Source organism: Argiope bruennichi, chromosome 1 (genome assembly GCF_947563725.1).
Source record: "Argiope bruennichi chromosome 1, qqArgBrue1.1, whole genome shotgun sequence".
Classification (NCBI taxonomy): Eukaryota; Metazoa; Arthropoda; class Arachnida; order Araneae; family Araneidae; genus Argiope; species Argiope bruennichi.
In genome coordinates this window covers 90681168-90707919 of record NC_079151.1, presented here as the reverse complement: position 1 = coordinate 90707919, position 26752 = coordinate 90681168, and the positions used below count along the sequence as shown (strand labels likewise).

Here is a 26752-nt window from a genome sequence, read left to right as displayed (position 1 = left end):
AATTTGCATATTTCCACTCATTTGCTTGTGTGCAGCGCCCTCTATTGACAAATTTTTGAATTATTTTTTTCTGTATCAAAAAAAATCCCCCTTTATGAGAATAATAGTTTCGCAAACCGCATTCAAATATACCCAGTCCTTCAATTTTTATGAATTTTTAAAGTATTTACAAATTTATGGTACACCCGGTATATAAATCTATAAAAATATATGATATAAAATCTAATAATAGAAATTAGGTTTCTTGAAGTCGCTGTTTAAAGATAGTTTTATCAATTGCAATGAAACAGTTTGAAGATTGGTCAAGTAGTGTTTTAGTAACTGTTTCATGAAGGTTACAGACACCTTAGGCGGGATAGTTAGAAAATCTTGTAAATAATAAATTAACAGAAAACAGCATTTTGAATACAACAAATTCACAACGAAACATTTTTTTTTTTGTAGATGTGAAAGCTAAATTAACTAAAGAATTTTTCTTTCTTTTTGTAGTTTATAACTTTTACTTCAAGTTAAGTAACAAAGTAGAATTTCAGACCATATTTTAGAATTATGAGAAAGAAAATTCGAATTAGAAAAGATCTAGTAAGCCAAATTCCATCGTTATACTTTTCTCTGTGCCATCTTATAACATAAGCCCCATTAATGACCCTCCAGCAGGTATTCTACTATATCAAGAATTGACTGCAAGAACGGTTCCTCGGCTCTGCAGCACTAACAAAAGTGCCAGCTAAATCGTGAAAAACGGCCCCCACTCACATACATACGCATAATAATTCTTGTGTTCGACTTGGCGCGGTGGAAGCACGTCTATTGTCATTCTGGGAAAGCGACCATCTGGAATCGAAGCAGAATAGAAAGCGTTCCCATAAAAGACCTTTGAAATGAAAAAAGAAAAATGAAAACCTATTGTGAGCGAGACACGCAACCTCTGAGGATGTTTTCATTCTGTTCTCTTCAATAAAGAGTCCGGTTTCGCCTTGTATTTCTTAGGCAAGAGAATAGAAGAAAAGAATGTTGAATAATCCACCCACTCGATCTTGCTGCGCTCGAGTTTTCTATTTTAACTACTTTATATCGAATAAACATGGTACTAATCCGTAAATGTTGTAGTGAAAGGCACAGTAAAGAAATGCAGAGGTTCTTCTGTAAGTACATTATTTCATCGATTGCAGGGAATGTGTAACATTTTTATCTGAATTACTTGAGCGCAGTAAGTTTTCAACTCAAATAATCGATAGAAATTGATACAAAAAAAAAAAAAAAAACATGGGAGAAATAACAACTTATACGAATATATATAAAAATTTAAAAAAAAATAAAAACTGCCGCATAGTTTGTTAGAAAAAAAAATTCTAACAAACTATACGGATAATAACATACTAAACTTGACACTAAACTTTTATAACACTATACTCTTATAACATACTAAACTTTTTCTAAATTGGAGAAAAAAATGTTTTTGAAGATAGTTGAAGTTAATAGGGACATGAAACAACATTGACAATGTTCGGAAAAGTAAATATTAGAGATGCATAAAAGATAAAATCAATGTGGGAAACATAAATATCATTCAATTTCTAGAAAAAAAAATTTCTAACAAACTATACGGCAGTTTGTTTTTGTAGCTGTTGTTGTTGTTTATGATACCTAGGAAGCTTATTTTGTCTTATCGGTCCCAAAATTCAGTCCATCGCGTATGCTAAATTAAAATTTCATTCCAAAACTTTTTTAAAACAAGAAGTGAAACCTATAAATATAGATCTGGAAAACATAATATTATCTCATTAAACTGAAATCCAGTATATTTTGATAAATAATGTTTCTTTTTGACACATTATTAGTAAGCAATTTTTTTAATGCTGAATTTATTTTGAATAATGACGTATGTGATTTAAATGTGTTTGTAAGGATGTCTGTTGAATTTTTATTTTGTTTCATACGAAAAATATGTTTATAAAATAATGCTGCAATTCTTTAGCGTGCTGAAATATGTCTGGTTAGAAAGTAAACATTCCCCATCAATTGATGAGACTGGTTTGATCGAGGACTTTAGAAGATCACAGTTCATTAACGCCCCGTTTTAAACCAACACTAGGCTATTTTAGGATGGACCCCGTACTTTTAAACGGCATTCAGATGACGAGGTCGACACCTGAGTTGGAACTTCCTCTCCAAACTTCTAAACCACATCAGCGGGTGAACGTTTGGTCCCGACGGATTTAACGTGCAAAAGACCCGCTTACACGATGGTTCTTAGAGGGAATCGGGTCACGAATCTGAAACCCTCTGGTTCCGAAGCTAAGACCTTACCACCAGGCCACGAGGACTTCAGCGCCGTTAAAAATGCATCTACATTTCAGATCATTTCTAAAAATTTTCACCCCATATATTTTTTTCTTTTCTTTTCTCGCTGTAGATTTTATAATTAAATCACATCAACTTCAGAAAATCACCACATACTTCAAAAATAAATAACTTTTAAAAGTATCATATACAAATGAATAAAATTTTCACTGAATGCCATAACTTAATATTTATTTTCAATTTAAGTCGATTATTTCCAACACTGTAAAGTCAAAATTCAGTAAGAAGCTTTAGATTGTAAAATCAGTAGTTGTCACAAAAAAAAAAAAAAAAAAAAAAAAAAAATGTATTTGAAGATAAAACAGTTACCGGAAAATTTAATTTATCCATGGCATAAGAATTTCAAATGGTATCACAAATTACGTGAGTAAACTTAACTATTATTCTGGACGTATTTTTTGATGTTTTGCTATTTTCTAATCGTACAGTTTGCAGAAAGTATGAAAATATTCAATGCTTTTTTCATCACGGAGGTTAAGAATCAAATATAAAATTACAATAATTTATCCTTAAAAGCACATTTTCAGTAACAAATAACAAGTGAATTCCATTTAAAGACCTATCAAGCATATCAAATAACTATTAAAAATTAGTGTTTGCTCATATAATATTTTGACTAAAATTAATTTCAAAACGACATATGAAAACTTCTGGATTGAGATAAATAGTTAAAGATGAACTGAAATGAAGAAAACATCATTTTCACACGGCAAATTATGTGATACAGCATAAAGATCATGAACACTTTGGCAAAACTATTATTCAATCAATTCTACACTTACACGCATAAGAAATCAGTCAATTAGCATCTAACTTTCAGGAAGCGAACTTTACTCATATCTTACATCGGTCTTTCTCAACAGAGTGCTTCAAAATAAAATAAAATTTTTGTCAGAACTGATGGGTATGCAACCCTCCAGAAAGAGTCACTATTCTTTAAAGTTGCCGTAGAAACACGATAGATGTTCCATTCCTTTTAGCCATGTGTAGTGAAAGTATATAAGCCAGTTAACAGCTACGCTACCCGAGAAATTGCTTTTGTATCGTGGTCATGTTATTGGTCATGGGCTGCGAACCACAAAGTCCCAGGTTCTATCCTCGCTCATACCAATCCGCCACACATGGCATTCATTATCACTTAAAAATAACATTTCAATACAGTAAAAATATTTCGTTTTCCTATATTAGCCAAATTAAAAAAAAAAAATCCAATCTATAAGAACCAAGTGCTGAAGTTCTATGTTATAAACCTTGTCACCCACGTTTCTGCGCATTTCAAATAAGCCAGTAACACGTTATTCCGCACAAAAGTTGCTTTTAAACATTCTCTTTTTTCCGTCATTCTTTCTTTTCTTTCTTTCTATCATGATTAAGATTACATCATTACTTTCAACCTTAAATTACTATATCATTTATACTTACTTTTGAACGGCCTTTCCGTTTCAGAAACTTGTACATGTTATACCAAAACATAATGTATTTCAAAATTCTGTATTTATATCATGATCGAACTCATTAATTCAGCCTTCTGACTAGGATTATCTGCTATGCATACCAATGATTATTTTTTTTAAAATATATTTTTTGAATATTATATGCGAAAGGCATAAATAGTTTTAAAATGCATTAGACGTTACATTATAGTAAGTTTAAATACTATTCAATTTTAAACAAAAAAAAAACATGAGTTAAAATACTATTCAGGTATTATAAGTTAAAATACTATTCAGGTATTATAAGTTAAAATACTATTCACTTTTAAACAAAAAAGTCCATAAGTTAAAATACTATTCAGGTATCATCAGTTAAAATACTATTCACTTTTAAACAAAAAAGTCCATGAGTTAAAATACTATTCTGGTATCATATGTTAAAATACTATTCACTTTTAAACAAAAAATCCCATGAGTTAAAATACCATTCAAGAATCATAAGTTAAAATACTATTCAAGTATCATAAGTTAAAATACTATTCACTTTTAAACAAAAAATTCCATGAGTTAAAATACCATTCAAGTATCATAAGTTAAAATACTATTCAGGTATCATAAGTTAAAATACTATTTGCATTTAACTTTAATGCAATTTTTGAAACTCTGATCCCAATCACGAAAAAAATAAAAAAATAAAAAAAATCACGACGATTCGAAAAAGGAAAAACTGATGTGAACTGGAAAATAATTCAAAACGTATTTCGGGAGTTGAATCGAAACAGAGCAGAGATGACCTGGTTTGATTTCCCGATAACGTTTACAACAAATTTGAAGAACAAAATGAAAAAAAGAAAAGACATCGCCGAAAAGCAAAAAAAAAAAAAAAAATGTCGATAACAATCCCTGTCTAAAAAGAATAATAATGATTCTTCCGACAAAAACTCAGAAAATGAAATATCAGTTCCAAATTTTAACGACAGTGGTATGCGATCGATTGAAAAATACCCGAAGCTTCTATCCCTATTCCAACCTCGGAAAACCTCAAAGTTAAAAATATGAAACAATGCATAGATTTTTCATTGGAAAGATTTATGCCTTCTTTTTACTATAGAAAAAAATGTATGTTATATAGTTTTATGAAATCTTTTGTGAATCCGATAAATTGAAGACAAATGTACTTGGACAAAGCAGAAGGTCGATGGAAAAAGATAAATTCATCTCCAAAATTATAAGGAATAAGTGAAGGAAATTTGTAAAAACCACTTTGCAAATAATATGTAATTACAGCATTAAGATAATCATTAATCGCAACTATCAAGAATTCGAAGTTCTGAACCATTGATTAATGAGTTCATTTAGATTAATAGAATTCGTTTTTGAAAAAGGAAATTTCAAACCTTTCATCAAGAGTATTAAATCATGATAATGTTTTAAATTTGAATCCATAAACTTGATTTTATTTTAAAATTTAATGATACAAAAGTGAAAAAGTGCATAAAATGTAGTTAAAATTCTCACAACACTAAGCTTACATCAATTAAAGCAATGAAAAGTATTATTGTAAAATACATGTCAAACCAGGGGTATTTTTTTAATTCATGAAAATTAGAGCATAATACTGTACATAAATAAAAATGGTATCACTCTTCTATTTCTGTATACTATATGTTTAATTCATGAAAATTAGAGAATGATATTGTACATAAATAAAAATGGTATCACTCTTCTATTTCTGTATACTATATTTTTAATTCATGAAAATTAGAGCATGATATTGTACATAAATAAAAATGGTATAACTCTTATATTTCTGTATACTATATGTTTAATTCATGAAAATTAGAGCATGATATTGTACATAAATAAAAACTATATTACTCTTCTATTTCTGTATACTCTATGTTTAATTCATGAAAATTAGAGCATGATATTGTACATAAATAAAAACTGTATCACTCTTCTATTTCTGTATACTCTATGTTTCTACTGAAATACTATATGGTGTAAAAAAAAATTTTGTTCGGTGTAATGCTCTAAAGTTATAGAAAGAAAATTTTAAAACTTTAATTAAATGTTTGATTAAAATTATAAATTTGAATTATTTTTTTTAGTTGGCATTTACATCCCAAGAAATAACTCCATGACAAACTTAAAGCGTTGGGTCAGATGGTCCATAATGCTTTTTTTTTATCATAACTGTCGCATGATGCAATTTACAGATAGTAAGTACGACAGCCAATAAACAATATCATGTTAAAAAAAACAATGATCTTTATCTCTTCTAACAGTCTCAGGGACTTCCCCAGACAGATGATTACAGGCTATTAGGGTTAAATGACCAGACATCCTGAATTAACTGAGAAATTGACAAATGTAGACTATCTGTCTGGATTGAAAAATTAACTTGAACTTCAATTAAATGTCCCTGTAATCATTGCTAGAAAATAGCTGATATTATTTATTATATTTATTTGTGTAAAGAAATTAAAAGTTTAAATGAAAAAAAAAAGCTTGGGTTAGCGTTTCATAATTCCAAATTCTATCTCTTATAATTACCACATAATAAATATTTTTGGAATATTAATACAGTTTTTTTTCTACAATATAAGCAATTATATATTAGACGATGACCAACAGCATAGCTGTATGGGGGAAAAATTTGAATTCCCGTTTCTTTATTCTTTTTTTTATAATTACCACATAACACAGAAATATGTTGGAGTTTTAGAGTAATAATACAGCCTTTTTTTCTACAATGAAAACTATTATATATATATTATATATATTAGATGATGAACAATTGCATAGATTAAGAAAATAAAAAAAAACTTGAGTCCCGGCTTTCTAATTCTATCTTTTATAACTACCACATAACATAAAAACATACTGAATTTTTGGAGTAATAATACAGCCATTTTTTTTTATAATGAAAACAATTATATTAAATTAGACGATGACGAACCGCATAGATTATGAAAATAAAAAAAAATAAAAAACTTGAGTTTTCCTTGAGTCTTGAAACTTGAGTTGTGGTAATTATAAAAGATCTTATTCTATCTTTTATAGTTACCACATAATACAGAAATATGTTGAATTTTCAGAGTAATAATACAACCATTTTTTTCTACAATTTAAACAATTATATTATATATAGATATTAGATGATAAGCAATTGCATAGAGTATGAAAATAAGAAACTTGAGTTCCCGCTTTTAAATTCTATATTTTATAGTTAAAATTATAACATAAAAATATGTTGAATATTTAGAGTAATAATACATACATTTTTTTCTACAATGAAAACAATTATATTATATATATAAATATATTAGACGATAACCAACTGCATAGCTGTATCCAATTATCACAAAATTTCCATGCAACAGTTCATTTAATACAACAGGGGATTTCATGAATAAATTATTGTTAGAAAGGACTAATAAATGAAATATCACCGATCGAAGCTCTAACGGCTGCTACTAGAGGGCGCAACATACTCCGATTTACTTTTCAGTTCATTTGGCAAAGGAATACCATTCTAATTCATTCATTTTGGAAATCAATTCACGTGTGTTCCTTGGTGTATTTGAAATTCACCCAAGTCAACAAAGTTGATTTTTAAACATACACTGCAACAAGGTTTAATCAGCGTTTGAAAATCTAATAATAATGAAATGAAAGATAATTTATACAGTTAACTCGAGATCGCATGCGAGGAATTAAAATGATTACACTATTCCCCTCTGCATTATTTAAATTAATGAAATCGATTAGATTTATTTATGATATTAATGATATGGAAATGAAAAAAGAATTCAAATAATTAAAAGACAAAAGAAGTGTAAAAAAAAAAACATTTCATGAAATGAATTAATCCTTTTATATAAAGATGTTAATTACAGAATTTGTATTTAAAAGAATGGGAAACACAGAAAAAAAATACACTTCGCAAAAATAAAACTTTTTTTTTTAAGTAGCAGGAAAAAAAATTCATGACACATCACGAAATATAATAAATCAAGAAAAACTGAGTATTTACTACATAAACTTTTTATTTTTTCCTTAACGTTCGTCATTTGCCTTTCTGTAAAAGTAAAAGGAAAAAAACAGTAATTTGTTTGATTAAACATTCATTTAAACTTGACAAGAAAAAGAATGAACAATGTAAAAACTCATTACAACAAATTTAAATGGTTTTATTTAGAATTTTAAAACTTAATAAATGAGTCACTTAAATTAAAAGCTGCTGAAACGAATTTTTCTAATAGCATATTAAATGTTTTAGTTAATTATTCGAATTTTATGAAGCTTTGAAAAATAAACTAATAAAAAGTAATTGCAAAAATTACACAAAATGTGGATGTATACGTATATTTATGGTTAATCATATATTTTCTTTTTTTAATATATTTTGGGCCGTCTCTGTTATTTTACATGCTACGAAAAAAAATACATTTTTACGTGATGAGTCAAAACTTGTTGATGTTCATTTGGATATTTTATAGCAATTCAAATTAAATGGATATATGTTCTTTCTGTTTTCAGCGTTGTAAATAAATAAGAAACAAATTAGCATTTGATAGCTAATAGAAAATGATTCAAAACATAATACAGTATTTATTTTATTTCTTGGTGTCCTTATAATAATAAAAAAACAGAATGAGCATTTTTAACGGGAAACAAAAACAAAAACCCTTCATACAACAGAACAATTTCAGTCTCTTTGACTAAAAACACATTATAAAGGCAACCACCAAGATAGTAGAATGGATTTTAGACCATGTGATTTACATGTGTGTGATTTACATGATTTTACCATGCGACTTAAGCCAAATGTTGAATAAAGGTGACTGTAATAAATTAATTTTAAAAAATTGTAAATTAATTGCAATTTTCATCAAAACAGATCAAATACTCAAAACGGACTGGTTACAACTGGACACATCAACTTATATATATATTAAATAAGTATTTAAATATTGTTCAGATCCTAATTTTCTTCTTTTTTTTTCCTTATTTTTTTAACTTAACTATAACTGATAATGAATTTTATATCTGCTAATATCTTACTTAAAGCTGCTTACGGACAAAATATCGCAACATTAAACTGTCAGTTTGCTTTCATTTAAACGAAACATATTTTTTAATTTTATATTTGATTATTAACATAATTATTTTCATTAGGTTATCAAAAAAATTGTGCAATAATTTTTGCAAGATTTTTATTTTAAAAAAATCACGAAATTTTAATCATACTCAAAATTTCTCTACGAAGTCATATAAAATATTAATTTTTTAAACGTATTTCTGGAATATTTTTTTACCTCAGCAGATTTTCAAAAATCTTTAAATAAAGTAATGAAACTATCACTTCATGAAATAAATCAATAAAACTTGTTACCTTTACATGAGTGAAAACATAAGGATCAAGGTCTTACCTAAAAAAAAAGACACATCAGTCAATTTTATTTATATATTTCAAATATCTCAATATCATAATTATACATAAAAATTTAATATAAGTTTAACAAAGGGAACATATTTAATTATTTTAATGTTAAAAATTGTATATTTATATACGTTACAAATTGTTAAATTAATAGAAATTCTGAAAAAAATGATGAAAATTATAAAAAAACTTTATGAATATACTTGATGAAAATTATAACTTTTATACAAAGCAAAATACATTTAATAATTGTTATAACTAATTATATTTATAATAAGTATATTTAATTTCTCAAATACTGCACGAATTCAAACTATGACGTTTTTTTAATCCCAAAAGATTTCGTTTTCCCAAAAGCTTTAATTCAATTAAACATTACGACATCAATTTGATCAAAGCAGGAATTAATAAAAATCATAGTTATATTGCCTTACAAAAAACTTTTTTAAAAAGTTTAAGAAACTAGCCGCATTTTATCTAATAACAATTATGTACTAACGAATGCCAATATTATTAGTCTTACTAGTAATGGCGTCTCGTCTATAAGGGCTGCAGAACTGCAACTACCATTTATTTATTATTTTGAATTATTTTTTAGAATTGCTCTTTCGTTTTTTATCCAATTTTATTACTTTTCCACTCTGAAGATTCGATGTTCTTTGATAACTTTTTCACTCTCTAAATACGCTGATCAACAAAAAAGAATGAAAAGCAATAAAAAGTGAAAAAAAAGGCAGGAAATGAATCAACAAGCAACAGAAAACGTAGATCAGAACAAGTTCGTGAGTATTACATTGAAAACTACCAGGCTCACAAATTATTGATAATTTGGAGCTGAAAGTTCGACGACTCTTCAGAGGCACTAGAGCTGCAAACAGACTAGATCCTCCTTGGAACGCGAAAAGATTCCTTTATTTCCCGCCAAAGTTCACCTTCGTTCTCTTAGTATTTTTCTTATTTTTTGTTTAACTCGTATTGATCGTTTATGAATTTTGACTTCGATTTTTTTAGGTATGTATAGACACATTTGCTTTATGGAACATTCATTTTCTTTTGTCATTCCTCGAAAAAAAACTACTTGGATAATTTTCTAAAATGTTATTTAGATGCACATTGTGCTACGATAATACTGATTATTATTAAATTATTAAGTATAAAAAATTGAGAACACAACAAATCATTTGTTTCGCAACTCTTTCAGATATTCAGTTTTTTACCAGTATTATCAAGCAGAGTGGGTGAAAATACAAGTCGCAGGTGGCAGGAGAGAACGAGGCTGTGTTAATTTTATCTGCAAAATCTTTAATTTACCATTCATATAATTTTTTAGTGAGAAAACTACAAGGAACTTGTATAATATATCAGTTATTTAATATTTTAGAAACTTCAAAACTGATTTTAAAATAAAAAATCTTAATTTTATTTATGAGTAAAATAGATTTTTTGTAAATTGCAATCTCTTGACGCCTATTTTTTGCTGCACTATAATTTCTGAACTGTCAAGCCGTTACTAGCATACTACAGTCCAAAATATTTATTGCAATGTCATCACTGTTTTGCATTAAAAACCTTTACAACATACCAAAATGAAAACAAGGGAAAACACATAAGCATTGTATTGTTTTCGTACATTTCATTCTAAAATTTTGAGATAACCCAATATTTGTAGCAAATATTTCGAGATAATTTTATAGTGGATTTAAAAATATTATCACAACGCCTGTAATTTACATAAAACTTTTTTCTTCCAAAATTTATATGTAAATTATAAACTTATTATTTAAATATATCTTTATTTGTACGTAGGTGTAAATGATGAAATATAGAGAAAAACTAGGCAAAAACTAAAGTAATTTATGCACCTAACATTTAAAAATAAAACAAACACGCTCACAAACGATTTATTTCCGGAAAACCCGGCGCAGGTGGTAAAAAGCAAAACATAAGGAGCACTCAACTGAATGCGTTAACCTACCACACTCTCGGTGGTAATTCGATTTCTTCCTCATTGTACGAAACATACAGTGAATCAAATATATCAAACAAAAGCTTTTCGCGAATGATATATTACCTCCTCTACCCAAAATACACATGTTTATTCTCTCTAAAACAGTATTTCAAATCTAATATCCTAAATAATTGAATGTGGAAAGTAGCACAGAACCATTTTCAACACGTAGATAGGGAATCGATATGAACTCGAAATTCGTGGCAATAACTGCTAAGATATGAGTGTTTTTGCAAGCGAAAAGGCTCTTCTTTTCACACTTCGTTCATCGACAAATGTCAAAATGATAGATGACCGTCGTAGAGAGGTAAAAATAAATAACGGCAATAAAAAAAAAGTGTCATTTATCGTTTGTCACGTGGAGAAGTTCATTCTGTTATTCACTGAAATATGTATTTGATACATTCTACTATTTTGTTTATCTGGGAACATGGTTTTAGATGGATCGAAGTAAGGAAATTAGGGGTTTACTGCAAACGATAAAATATAGGTAGGCGTTCAGTAATGATTTCCACGCTTAAAGTGAAGGAAATAATTAGGGTTCATAAATTATGAGATTGAAATATATAACCGTACTCGAGCAGTTATGTAGAACACTTCTTATAGCATAAGCTTAACTTTTAGTTTCTATTTTGTTTAGTCAAGCCTTGTTATTTTTAAATTCTGGGAGTATAAATGATTCTTCTGCATTTATATTCTAATTTCTGAGAATATAAATGATTCTTTTGCATTTATTTCGGTATTTTCTATTCAAAATTCTGTATTAACGTCAATTCCAAGTTATATCTAATCATATATCTTATATATGTTTGTTTTAGAGAATTTCCCATGTGAGTTTAAGAATCAAATTCCATACAGTTAAATAATTAATAAATTATGTACAACTTAAGGGGAAAAAATTATACAATAAAAAATAAATATTGTACAAATGTGCATAGATACTAACATAATTATAGAAAAAAATTTTAGTCTAAAAAATTAATCTATAATTAATAAGCAAATGGTTAATATTTTTATTTCATTTTAGTTAAGAAAAATTATACGGCAAATACTTTTTTTACGAACAGTTTTAAATATGATATTTTGGCAAATATAAATGAAACTTTCACCTTTATAGAACTTGCACAGCTTTTTACAAGCACACCTCTCAAAATACATATTCCAATTTGGGGCGATCTTTTTGTAAATATCAAGATAAAATGTACATTGGGACTTGCTTCAAGGTGAAACTAAATTTTTCGTTTCTTACTTTCTTAATAAACAATTAGTACAAAATTGATAATCAAATTATCTGATGATAACACTTGAACTTTCATTTTTATACACAGATACACTTGTATCAGTTATCTAAACAATATAATATTTTATTTATATTATTCAGTATTAAAAAATAAGATAAACCTTAAAAGGGAAAAATTCTTTTACCTCAAAATTTTTAGAGAAAAAAAAAGACTTTAAACCTCCCTAATATGTAGAATGAATTTCTCGAAATTCGCCTTTGGTTAGCTATTACTTTAGCACAAAAAATAAAAACATTAAAGTGTAAAAGTAATTGTTGCTTTAAAACAGCATTCAATTGTACAAATGCATCCGGATTAAGTTTTTAAAATTATCTTTGTTCCATTACTCGTTTCTTTTTTCCGGCTTTACTTTCGTTGTTATTAATGCTCTTTAGGCTTTATAATGCATATCCATGTTATTAAATTAGCAAAATGTATGTAATAAAGTGAAATATGTAGAATTTATCAAGACTGCACCTAAAGACTTGAAAGCCATGGAGCAATGGAGATAATGGGGTTCTTTATTGTTGCTTTTAACTTCAACTACATTTTTTTTTATTTTGGTATCATTTGCTGAAGGAAAAAAATAGCTTTATATACAAACTGAATAAACAAATAAATAATAAATACGTTGATAATAAATAAATAAATCCGCTGAAGAGTACTTTTATAATAATTTTCATTCATGTTTAATCCGATTAATAAAAGAAAATTATATTCCAAGCAATTTCACGTTGTACAGACAGTTATATGAAATATAAGCAATGCGCATAAAGTAAAATATTTACTAACAGATTATTCAGTATATTTTGTTTTTTAAATTGAATTTTATCAAAACACGGTTCTTAGTACCGCCATTTATGATGACTCACAGCAACTCCATTTACATTTTTTTAAGTCATCGTCATTTATTCTGCAAAACTTGGTAGCAGAAAAATACCACCAAAATATTTTTTTGCTTTTTAAAAACCATTGCTTTTATACTAGTATTTATAACATTGATTCACTGTTTCGCTTTTTCTTTTTTTTTTTTTTTTTCCCCTATCTGTGTTTCACTTGAAGTTTTTAACATTTTACATTCTGGCCCATTTATTACTTACATCGCCAAATTTTGTAAATTTTAATGTTGATACTTTTGTTTTTGTATTTACATAACTGTGTTTTTATGCTCTAAAGTTTTCTTATTTGCTTCGCGCTATATAGCCAAATATGACTCTTGCGTCACAAAACCGCACTATCAGTCAACCCAGCTTTGACCAGAAACGCTTCATTTAAGTTGATCTGTATACTGGCGCCATCTGATAACAAGGTTGACGCACAGTGATTAATCATCGATGTATTAGCAAGGGTCATTTTTCTTATTTAAACAGAATTAAAAACCATTTTTAATTACGTAACTATTTTCTCAAGATAAAAAGTGAAGAATATAAATATATTTAGCGCGGTTTAATATAAAAGAAATAAATAAAGAATAAAAAAATAAGAATATATAAATATATAAAAAATATTTAAAAAAAAGAAAATAAAAAGTTCAATATCTTTTTCTCCTTTATGGACTCCCTAAAATTTGCTTTTTGGACACCATCTCGATAACAGTGGCTGCCAAATAGCAGTTTATATTTACACATTGTAAAAATCATCACACATTATGACTGCGTTCAACTGATATGAATGCTTAGGTTTAACGGATCATTTATCACACATAAGATACGGCTACTTAATGCTAAGTTATTTTTCAATTCTTGACATCGGTTAACGATTTAAGCGAACAATTATCGATGGCATAATCAAATAATGTGCAGTCGATTGAAATGGACTGAACGCCTAGTTGCGTTGTTTGTTTTTTTTTGGTGGGGGGGGGACTTTTTTAAAATGAATCGTTATGGTACATTAACAAATCGTTGCCACATAATGTGTGATATTATCCATCAGAGACGTCATTATCATGGAAAGGTACTTGAAATGATTAAAATATTTTCATTAAATTTTTTCGTCTTCCATTTTGTGGTCTTTCAGTTTTAACATCATTTCATTACATTTGCCCACGATAAATCAAAGCATATTCAGCAAGCCAAGAATTGCAATTCTCAATCAGTAAAGATTCAAAAGAATAATTTCAAAAAAAAAAATATTTACTTATCAGAATGAATTTTAATACAAAAAAAATTGATGGATCGCTGTTAATTCCATCTTTTTACTTTCACGCATTCGAAATATACAAAGTATTGTTTTAATCATCATTTGATCCAGGGGTTTTGAAAAATCTTTTTGTTTTATACTTTTCTGATTCCGGAAAATCAATTTTCGAATTCGTGGAAGAGGGGGGGGGGATCTTGAAATTTTTAAGAAGACATGCTGCCTAAGATAATTCTAAAACTTATTTACTCATTTGAAATCACATTTGTGTTGAGTTCCAGAATAATCTCATCTACAGTATCACAAAATATAAAAATAAAACATTAAAAAAATTGCAATCAATAATAATTTATAATGATTAATGCAATCAATAATTATAATTTCAAATACTTTAACATATGTATCTTTAAAAAAAACTGAGCTTCTGCGATTATTTCTAGGATATAATGAAAGATTGTAAAAAATTCCAAGATAACCGATAAAACAAGGAAAATGATGGGTGGTTTTTTTTTTTTTTTTTTTTTTTTCTTTGGAGATTTTTCCACCTTCGTTGATCTTAATTTATTCATTCGAATATAATTAAGCTATTTCTTGAAAATATGGCTGATATTAATTTGGAAAACAAAATTCAAAAGTGAAATACCAGAAACTTATTTATTAGTATTAAAACTTATTAAGTCAACACCGAAATTGAAATTTCCAGAATAAAGCGAACTAATTTACATCAACAAATCTGAAAAGAATAATCAGCACATAAAAGATGCATTGAAATATAAGAATTCAAAACCTAAATTTAGACTTTGAAAACTATCTTCTTTTAATAAAAATTATGACTTCCACTGATTCAATTATTTGGTAGAACATTCAAGGGAAGAGATAATATTTATTCGAAAAATCGTTTTCAATATAAGACGTAGTAAATATTAAATTGCTTTAAACTTGTTGAAAACAAGGCGACAACAGCACAATTTAGAGTTTACATTTGCGCAAGTTCACGTCTATTTGGAATATATTAACTACTCAAGATACATGAATTAATTTAAATATTGCTTTAATACCTATAACTTGTATTTGCTCTAGGAAATGGAATAAATTTTTTCTACAAAATTCTTTTCGAGCATTCAGTCCATATTTTCTAAAAGAAAATTAATTATTTCCGTACTTTTTACTAACAAGACAGTTTTTCTATATTATTCACGATAAAAACATCAATTTTTCGAAGAAAAGCTCTTATTTCTCCGTTGCTTTTTGATAACTGATTTCTTTCAACGATGTTTTACTTCCTTAAGAAGTCAAATTGAAATATTTCTTCGAAATCATCATACTAAGTCTTTGAAGTATACACATCTTTTACTCCTGCTTTTATTTATTTCTGTGTAGCACTAACAGCAATTATTTTCACAAAGAGAGAGAAACTACAATTCCATTAATTTATTTTAAAACTTTCTCTAATTAATTAAAATTACTAAGAATTTGCATTATTTATCTTAGCGCAAATATATATATAAATGAAAATACATATAAAACGACAATTTTTATTTTTCAAAGTATATGAGTAAAATGAAATCAACTAAAATTGTGAAACTATTTCAAAAATCACAAATTCAACGAAATCGTTTGCATTTTGAGGTCTCAAATTATTAAATATTCGAGTTAAAACGAGAATTATTATTAATGGGGCTAAGATTATTATTAATTATTGGGGTTAATTATTAAGAGCTATTATTAATGGGTGAGTTTTAATTAAAGTACAAATATGACCATGAATAACTATTCACTCATAGCGAATAGTATTGCAAACTTTTTTTTCTTGAAAATAATGCAAAACTGGAATATAATGGATAATGTTTAAAGTCAGAAACCTCATAGGTAACACAACCGCACAACCCTGTCAAACAGTTGTAAGAGAGGTTCGTTTTCTTCCTTATGCTTGAAAATAAACAATTTTTTTTAATTTTATTATTTAATAATTCTTCTTTCATAAACCGAATCTATCAAATGATTTGAAAGGCTACTGTGTCTATTTGAAGGTACTCACTTTGAAAATATTATCGATTAGATTCTATTTCCAGATTCTATTCAGTAAAACGGTTTCTGGAACTATCATCAATGATACAAAAATTATTTCATTTCAAAGTTACTGGTTAGTCATAACTCAAACTTCCATAAAATTATCGACACATAAGAAGCATGGATCAAAATCTTGATCTGAATCAAGTATATGAGTTTGTATATGTTAGTCAACCAAATTTTTGAGAGGAGAAATTTATAAATTAAGAGATCACAGAGCTCTTGAAATTCAAATACTACAAAAAATCACCTTTTTTGTATCTAAGTTAAATAAACAATATAATTCATAAGTTGATGCACTTAAATAACCAACATATAACCAAGCAGAAAAGGCCAAACAAAAATCACCTGCAACATTAGGAACAAGAGAAAGAAAAAAAAACAGAGCACAGCTGTTATTTATTGCCCGCTTTGTCACGCTAATTGAACTTAATGTTGAATAAAACACATCGCACACCAGATAATGTTAAAACAAAGTGCTTAAAACATGTAAACCAAATCGTTTACAATACACTATGTTATTTCATATTTTCTTTATACATATCAGCTTAAAACAAATCTTCTCATCTATATCATGGACGATGAATTGCCATGTAACAAATGGCCATGGATCACGTATACAAAAGACCACGGTTGCAGTTACTGATGAAGTATGTCACATGGACGTTGACATATCGTTTATTTGCGTCTTCTTTCATTTTATTATTCCAAAAGTAGATGATATTTACCCTTGTAAGGGTATGTAGCGAAACAAGCGGTACTTCCGTAGTTGTTTATTAAGAATATTAATCAGAAAGACTGGTTTTTTGACATTGATAAAATAAATGGAAATAGAATCTCCAATTAACATAATTGTAGTTCGTCACGAAAAATATGTAAACTGCCAATTAACAAAATTTTCAAGTACAGATTTTACTTTTATGTGCTTCACGTTTTCGAATTATCTGAGTTGCGTTAAAAACGTATGAAATATTTGGGATGATTAAAACTTCCAGAATGTTTATACATAAGAAAAAAATAATTTTTATATTTATTCTTATAATTTAATGATTTCAAGTTGGCGTGCTCTATTTTGTAACAAAATAGTTAATTTAGAATAATTTGATATAATGATTTAATTTCAAATATTTACACCAGCAATATAATTATTTATATGAAATTATGGTAAGAGGATAAATTGCGAAGAGAAAATAAGAGATTCTCAAATTTTGTTGATTTCGTTCTTCTGCAAGTTTCAATTTGATCTGTTCAATTAACACCCTATTTTCAAGCCAAGCTCTAAAAGAATTATTTGGGAATAAACAATTTCGAAATGTAATCAAATGTGACACAATTCCTTATAAAAGATCCAAATTGAATGGAATTATTAATGTGGCTTTTGATTAAAATGTCAACATATGAAAAACTAGCGGGAGTATTCACCCTGAAACTATCTCGTATATTCTCTAATAAATATGTTTGTGTATTATTAACCACATGTGGAAGACGAAAGAAACTGTTAGCGTGCGATCTTCAACAATACTTTATCTCTGGGGTATAGTAGTGTAGCGAATTATAATGAGCGAGGATAGAACCTGGGACCTTGTGGTTCGCAGCCGAGTAACATGACCACAATACAAAAGCAATTACTAGTGCAACGTAGCTGTTAACTGGCTTTTAAGCTTTCACCACAGACTCTCCCTCCAGTGAGTCGGAAGTGAGACGAACGATATGGCTGTTGAGTGGTGATGTATTAGCTGTTGATTCTAATGCTCCTGTACCCATTTGAGTAGCGCCAAGCGTTATGGCGAGCGTGTATGGTTGCTGTTGCTGCGTCAAGTGAATCTGACGACTTTGGTTGCGGGCAGATGGCGCCACGACAGCTGTACGAAGGTTGAAGGTTCATCGTCCGAGGTCACCAATGTAGCGGATTGATATGAGCGAAGACCTGGGACCTTGTGGTTCGCAGCTCAGTAACATGACCACAATACAAAAGCAATTGATCGTGCAGCGTAGCTGTTAACCGGCTTATAAGCTTTCACCACAGTAGTAAAAAACAGTACACAAGTGACAGAAAATTGAGTGTGTGTTTTGGACTTCTTTTTTCGATCCAATTGAAATCAAAAGTTGATACAGAAAAAGTTGAACAGAAATCACATAATGACATATTCAGTTTCATATATTTAAGTTAATGCGCTCTGGAGTTATCGAGTATTCATGCTTGTAAAAGTAAAGACCAACAGACGGACAAGTTTTTGGCATATTAGGTTCCAAATTTAATACAAATCTGCACTTCAGTGTTAAATCCTTGCACCAAATTTTATCTATTCAGCTCTTTTCATTTTGTAATTAACGTTTTAACTTAGATTCCAAAGCCAAAATAACAGACTTCCTAACTGGAATTTTGCTCAAATTTTGATTCAACTCTATTAATTTGGAATATATATCATATTCCAAATTTCATAGATGTATTTCACAGCGTTTATGAGTATTATCATGTTCACGGGCGGATAGACAATCATAATTCTAAGTCATACAGACAGTCATAACACTTCATGCTAAGATAGTCAAAATATTGTTCCAGCACAAGGAGTTCTGAAGCGTGGAAATTCTTCCAAATCTCGAGTTCGAATTTTTTGACGATTACAGAGCTCTCTCATTGGGTACATCGTATTCGAGAACGTAATAAATGAAAAAGCAATATAAGAGAAAACAGAGGTATTAGTTTATCGCTTCTGTAAGGCGTGACGTTAAATGAAACAAAACAATAAGCGTAATTCATTTCATGTGTATCGTTGATAAACAGGATGTTTCCCAAGAAACACAAAACTGGCAGTATCACTCATCAGCACGTCATTCACTTTTCACAAGCAATTCAAAGTGTATGGTATGTATTTATTTAGGTGAACTGATTGATGTTACATCTTAAAAATTCTTTCATTACCTACAAAAAAACAGAAGGATAAATTCTAATCGAAAATAGTTTAAGTGCACAGACTTCCAACATAAACCGAGTATAATTTTATCACACACAGCTGTCTATCTTCAAAGAATAGACCGTTTCAAGAGCTGAACAGAGCCACACACAAATCGTCAAGTGATAGATAACTCTCAAGAATATCCGCTATTCTTGGGTTTCTTTCAAGATGAGCGAAGCCACTTGAGAAAAAAATGCTTAAAGAAAAAAGCTTTCAATCTACTCACTTGTAGATATTCAGCACTCTCCAAAAGTTTCGGTTATTTTTGCATACAAAAACTAAACCAAAGTTCTCTTCTGATAGAAAATATTATGAAAAAGCACGTTCCAAAGTAAAAATTAGACAGAAATATCAGTTACATAAAAATTCAGAAGATATTAGAATTAGAAAGGAGAAATTATTTCGAATTGGGCAAGACCGGCGAACTAATCACTAGAATTTATATCCATCAGCGCATCAAATTCCATTTATTATGCTTCCAAATCAAATTTATAAAACATAAATTTTACTACAAATGCTTTTTTAAATAATAATCCCACATGTCGAGATAAATAACAACTGAAAACTTTAATTTGCGCATAATTCGTAGATAGGCAAAGTATCAGAGAAAAATAAAAGATTGCATAATTAAAAAATATTTAAAAAAAGATAACACTACTCGAAAATATAAAGCAATTACTTTGTTTCCGTAGTATTATTCTCATTCAGTATGTAAAAGCAAGTAAATTCATATAAAATATTTCGCAGACTTCAGAAGAGATTATTTGTGTAAAACACCATTAATAACGTAAAAAATAAGTAATTTTGGAACTTAAGAAAACTGATGGTAATCTAGGAATTCCAACTTGGGCTGTTTATTTAGCGCAATATTAGATTTGTTAGAAAATTTTCCCTAAAACGACTTTTAGGAATATCTCCACGTCATGACTTACCAAAACCAACATATCGAACAATCGATCAGCTGCACAAGGTGCACTCAAAATGGCATTTCTTGTTCCTGGAACTGATTCTGAAATATCCAAGATGCTTATAGAGGATCAATTTATGACCGTATATGAGCAGTAACATGAATCAATGATCGTTACATAACAGTCAGTCAAAGCAGAGAAAAGTCACTTATTTAAAACGTACTTTTTTCCAAGTTGTAATGCAAAACATATCATCAGCACAAACTGTACGAAATAATTTCCTCCAGTATGGCTCATAAGTATGTAAAACTTGGATTTGTATTAATTTAACCATGATACTTCTAAGGCATGAAAGATTCAGAGAATAAACATAGCAATTGAAGGTAGTACTAAGTGGTGTCCAGTCTTCTTCAGAGGTAAATCTATGAAACCGATGATAAGATTAGAATGAAAAAAAAAAAAAAATCGCACTTTTATACAAAAAAAATATCACAAAATCTATACAGTAAGCTAATATTTTAGACAATGGTCTGAATTTGAAGAAGTATAGACTATAATACCAATTCAATGGATAGAAATTTCATATTTGATATTCTTGAACGTTTTGCTTTACTATATGCTGGATAAATTGGCGATACCTTGGTTTAAATGCACAAGGTGAAATGTTTCAGGACTCCGCTTTCTACAAACTGACTTTGGAATAGAATATTAAGCCTATACTGCATATTCATTCCATCCAAATAAAGCAAAGCATGTGTGAGGAATTCTAAAAATACAGTTCAAACAAAAAAATGTAGTTCGGTCAAAGCCTGCGCCCATAATTCAAGAACCAGGGACTGCTCTTATGTTGAAATGAGGAAAAGTGCCTCAAAATTAACATTACACACATACATTGCTAATTTCACGAAAACCGGTTCAGCTATTAGAAAGATCACACAATTGTATTAATATAACTCGACAATAATTTTTTTTTAAAAAAAGTGTTTAACGTTTCGTTCTCAAATTGAAACTTTTAAAATCTCTATAAATTCTTGAGATGACGAGTTTTCTGGTAAACTAAATAAAATCATATATTGTAATGACGCATTTGCAAAATTATTTAGAAAACAACATTCTAATTTTGTAGAAAATCAATTATTGGAATATATTTGTTTCATCAAAAATATTCCAATAATCAAAATAAGTAAGGAAAATTCCAAATTTCCATATATTTTATTCTTTCTATTTCAGTATAAAATATTGACTTTGTTATTGGATAAAGAGACATACTTTTAAAACAAACGGAATAAAGTAATAAATCGAAAGAAAACTTTTTGGCACAAACTGATCCTTATTTCAAATTATTTGCCAAAACCATTAACATCCTTCAAAAATCTTAATTGTCCGTTAAACTAAATGCTAAATGCTCAGCTAAAATGACAGCAGTGATATAACACAGCTTTGGAAAATTAACCAAGTCTGCTTCATCAATTCTTGATTGCACATTACTGTGAAAGCACAACATCTGGAAGGACTCCAACTTATCATTACACCTTTCGAACTTGATATCCACCACCAAGACAACCAAAGAAGACAGCAAGTGCCAGTAATTTTCTTCCATCAACAACGCTAACATCACAGAATGTCGAAGTTGTTCAAGAGTTGTGAAACGCATCGGACCATACACGGTTGAAAAGGACATAAATTGCATTTTCTCAATAGCAACACTTCTATGAGTGACAAACAGAAGGAAGAACATTAGTTCAGATCCATCGATCAAAAAGCAATTTGGACAGGTCGCAATTACTGAAGCGACGATAACACAGATTGGCATGTCGCCCGCTCTTTCGTTTTTTCTTGTTTGTCAACATTTCGCAGTTGAAGTTTATATGTAACCGAAATATAATCGACTCATGCGAAAAAAATGCGATAAAGAGGACGGAAAATGAGAATCAGAGTTCAAATATCAATCAATCAAAAGTTCCATTCCGGCATCATGCAAATCAGTACTGTATCTTTGATAAAGACAGATTATGTTATGTTATAATGTTTTTCAGGGGGATTTATTTGTACAAATTGGTTTTGTTTACTGTTAAGTTCAAATCTCGCAATGTTTTGGGATTTAAAATTGTCTTGCAGACTGAATATTTTATACTCTGAAGAATTTACGAGCTGTTTTAAAAATAGAATCGCAACAAAAATAAAAAATAAAGTTCTAATAGAGAAATGAATTGACAAACATTTTGTAAAATTGGATTTAAAAAAAAGTTATACCGCTAGCTTTCGCTTCTCAACCCCGATTTTGTCCGTCCGATACTGTACCCGATGTTCGCCAGATCCAGTTAGCAAGTTTTAAACTTCACTGGTCATTAGTTCAATGTTCGAAACTAAATATTCCCATAATGACAACATATATTTGAGGATCGGTTTACATCAGATTCAAAAATTAATGCCTCACAACATTCTTTGCTCATATCTCCAATATATAAATATTGTCTCAATTCTTCACGTTTCACCGCCAACGCAGCAGCTTCACGATCAACTGTTCTTTTCAAATAGACAGATTCTTACTCTGTCTTTCTTCACATTTTTTCTTCATTTGATAATGCTGGATGCCCCATTATTATTTTAAAAGACAATGCAGGGTTAACACGTGTATTGGTTAGTTATTCAGACGATTGCTAAACGAGAGATGAAGAATATTCGTTACTCGAGAAAGTTAAACAAACAGAAAAGCCATAAACGATGTTCTAAAAATAGAATTAGCAAAAAATATTCTTTTAAACTCATTTGCTGATAAGTTGATGATAACAAAAGTTTTACTTTCCTTTTTAAGTCATCATTTCACCGCCAAGTGCAATATAAATATTTATTATTACATAATAATAATTTCTATTATATATTTCAAGCAATACTAGCAAAAAAAACTTCAAATATCATAGGTCAGATGACTTTCTATCTATCAAACACAAAGCGGATAAAATGCGTTTACGTAAGATTATATATAAACACACCTTCCCCAAAATTTTATTTTACAAAACTGTACTCAAAGCTGCAAGAAATCGTAGTAATTATGTTGATACGCTTCAAATATTAGCATTATTGAAACAATTAGGTATCAGGTTTGAGCCCCAAGGATCAACTTTGATTGTGGAGTTAATATTATTAAATGGAGAATATATTTGCTAAAACATACATGCTCTCCATTTTTTGAAAGCCATTTAAAATTAAACCCCAAGTAAATTAAGTTAAAAACTTTTAAATTGGCATATTTGATCCATGTATCGAATCATATTTTTTTTTCTTTTAAATCGGTACATAAGCCAAAGTAATAAAAAAAAAAATACTTGAAATGCTTAAATAACTCAAGCACCCTTTACTTTTTATACATTAAGCCACTGAAATATCAAAAAACGACCTAAAAAAGGATTGATCATCTTAGAGAGGCCATGAAAACTACGTACCCTGTTCATCAAATGTATTAATTTTTAAATACTCATAGTAAGCAATTCACCACTTCTAATTAGAGCTGAAAGCTTTTAATAACCTCAGAAAAATAGATCTTAATAAACTCTTGACCACATAATGGGCTCTTCACAATCGAATTAATTATTAATTTCGCCGATAAAGGAGGAGGAGGTTTGAGGAAGCACTTAAGACTCGATGGTCTCATCAACCACTGAGAGCTGAAATTAAAAGGATTATGACACGATGCATGTTATCCGTTTAATGTGCAATAATTATCAATTTCTAAATCATTTAATAAGGCAGAGGGATTAAAGAAATAAGTAAGAAAGTTTATTTTCTATTATAAAAAGCATTAGCAGGTTAAAAAACTGAATTATTTAACTAACTAATTTTGACTTCGTTCTAGCAAGTAAGTGTGTAGGGTCAAGGAAGGGGGAGGGAGTTCGAATCAACAATAGTTGTAAGGGACTGTCTACTGGCCCCCAAAATGCCTTTGAGAGTAAGAATAGATTTCCTAACAAGTTCTTAATTAGCTCGATGATAATCATGATTATTATTTTGAGGCAGACTGTGTTTATGCACAACAGCGAAAAGAAGGATGGCATATATTCTCGCCAAATTTTTTAATGAAAATCATCTAGATGTCCCAGTTTCTAATTACAAATCATAAGAATTTTATTGTTGATTAATAATGCAATTATTTGTTAATAAATTATTGATGATGATGATGTCGTTACCACGGAAAGAGGGTGCAGTGGCTTCTGAGGGTAAAGACCCCTGAGCACCTGAGGGAAGAAGTCTGACTTCTAGCGCATATGAAGATGAAACTCACACATTCGCTTGCGTAACCCCTTTTTACAGGGGGGCACATTCACACACCTCACAGATAGAACACAGATGAAGAACAACCATGCCCGAACCGGGATTCGAACCCAGGACGTCCAAATCACGAGGAAAATGCGCTACCCCTATGCCAGGACGCCGGCTAATAAATTATTAATTAATCAGATAAACAAAACGTATATATATTTTTTCTCATGAGCCAAATGGATTTATTTTCTTAAACCAATCTCCAAACAATTTAAATATATTATTATTACAAAAATATGGCTTTTGTAGGGTTGAATTCACATTCATTAAGAGTTTAACTGAATGGTGGGAAAATAAGGAAGTAGTTACAGTAGATGGAATTTCCCATCAAAGTTTCATAGGGACTGATATAGAAAATTCTTTCCATCGTTACAACTTTCATCAATCCGAATACGTTTACCCCACTATCAATAATGAACATTTGGCAAAAGTTCGCAGGAAATAATCAACTTCAATCTTTAAGACCTGATTCTTTTATTGGGCTGGAGGTCTTTTCTAGCAGACCTTCAATTCCAGTAATAATAAGTACTGATGATTTCCCAAGGGGCAAAAGAATCCCTCTAACACAAGAATGTCTTTAAGGTCTTAATCAGATGACACGTCCATCCTGGGACATTAATATTTATATCGATCTAGAAAAGAATATAAGAACATATGCAATATAGAAGCGTAATAATTTTTGCATAAAGATCACGCTTAAAATAAATAATTTTTTCCCGAAACTTGCTCGTGATGATAAACACATATTAAGGAATGTGTATCACACATTAAGGAACTCTTGCTATAGGAATTCATGTAAACTAGAACAATGCGCTCCACCCCGGAAAAAATATTCAAATTTATAATAATGTAATTTACTATTTATAATCCATATTTTGGTTGTTAAAAATTGTTTGTCTTTGACTACATTTCAAAATTTGTGAAAATGAGACACAGAATTAAAGTTAAATGAATTTGTAGAGAATGTAGAATTTGCATAGTTGCTACCTGATTAAAGAGTAATGCTTCTTAACATACGATACAATAATTTCCCATGCTTTCAGTATTTCCTTTATTTCAATGAAAGGTAGTTGCTCTCGTAAAGCTATTTTTTTCCTTCACTCCTGGCCAAATCTTCAGTAAAGCTTTTTATTGTGAAACAGTATGAAGTTCCATAAGTTCCTCGGTAGGTCAGACTGTGATCTTACACCAGCTTATCGATGTCATTTCTATCTACCTCTAGCCCCATTATCATGATCAAAAACATAATCTTGTTTAATTAATGCTTCACAAACACTTGTTCAGACCTCTCGGAATCGCATTTAACAAATGCAGTCTAAAGCAGCGTTCACACGAGGCCAACTATAGCTCGCAATAGAAGGTAACGCCTACTTCTGGAGCATCACCTGACAACAATGGGGTAATGGCAAATGGTTTTCTTATCGGTACAACTATTTGCCATTGTCCCACTGCAATCAAGTGATGTTCCTGAGGCAAGCAGGATTCAAACGAGGCCAACTATTGCACGCAATGGGAGACGGCGTCTACCTCAAGAACATCACGTGATCTTAACGGGACAATAGCAAATGGTTGTCTTGTCTCGGCAACTATTGCGCGACCTTCTATTGCAATGGTTGGAATGATTGGAAGATTGCGCATGCACTGAAATAGTTGAGTGCTTGTCTCGACGGGACAAGTATAAGTTATCCAGTCTTGCTATAGTTCCTACGCATGCGTGGCCTTACTAGATGGATTGTAGCTGGCTGAATGTAAACCCTATTTTACTTCAAACAAGGGCTCAACACCTCAATTACAGGCCAGTCCTTCATGCGATGTCATGATGTCTCCTCG

The 26752-nt window shown here is 29.5% G+C and overlaps 1 protein-coding gene across 1 annotated transcript in view; it reads right to left on the bottom strand.

Moving 5' to 3' along the window:
* Positions 1–26752, bottom strand: part of LOC129962632 (LHFPL tetraspan subfamily member 6 protein-like) — a 294024-nt gene that overhangs the window by 135726 nt on the left and 131546 nt on the right. The gene's annotated exons all lie outside the window — the stretch shown is intronic.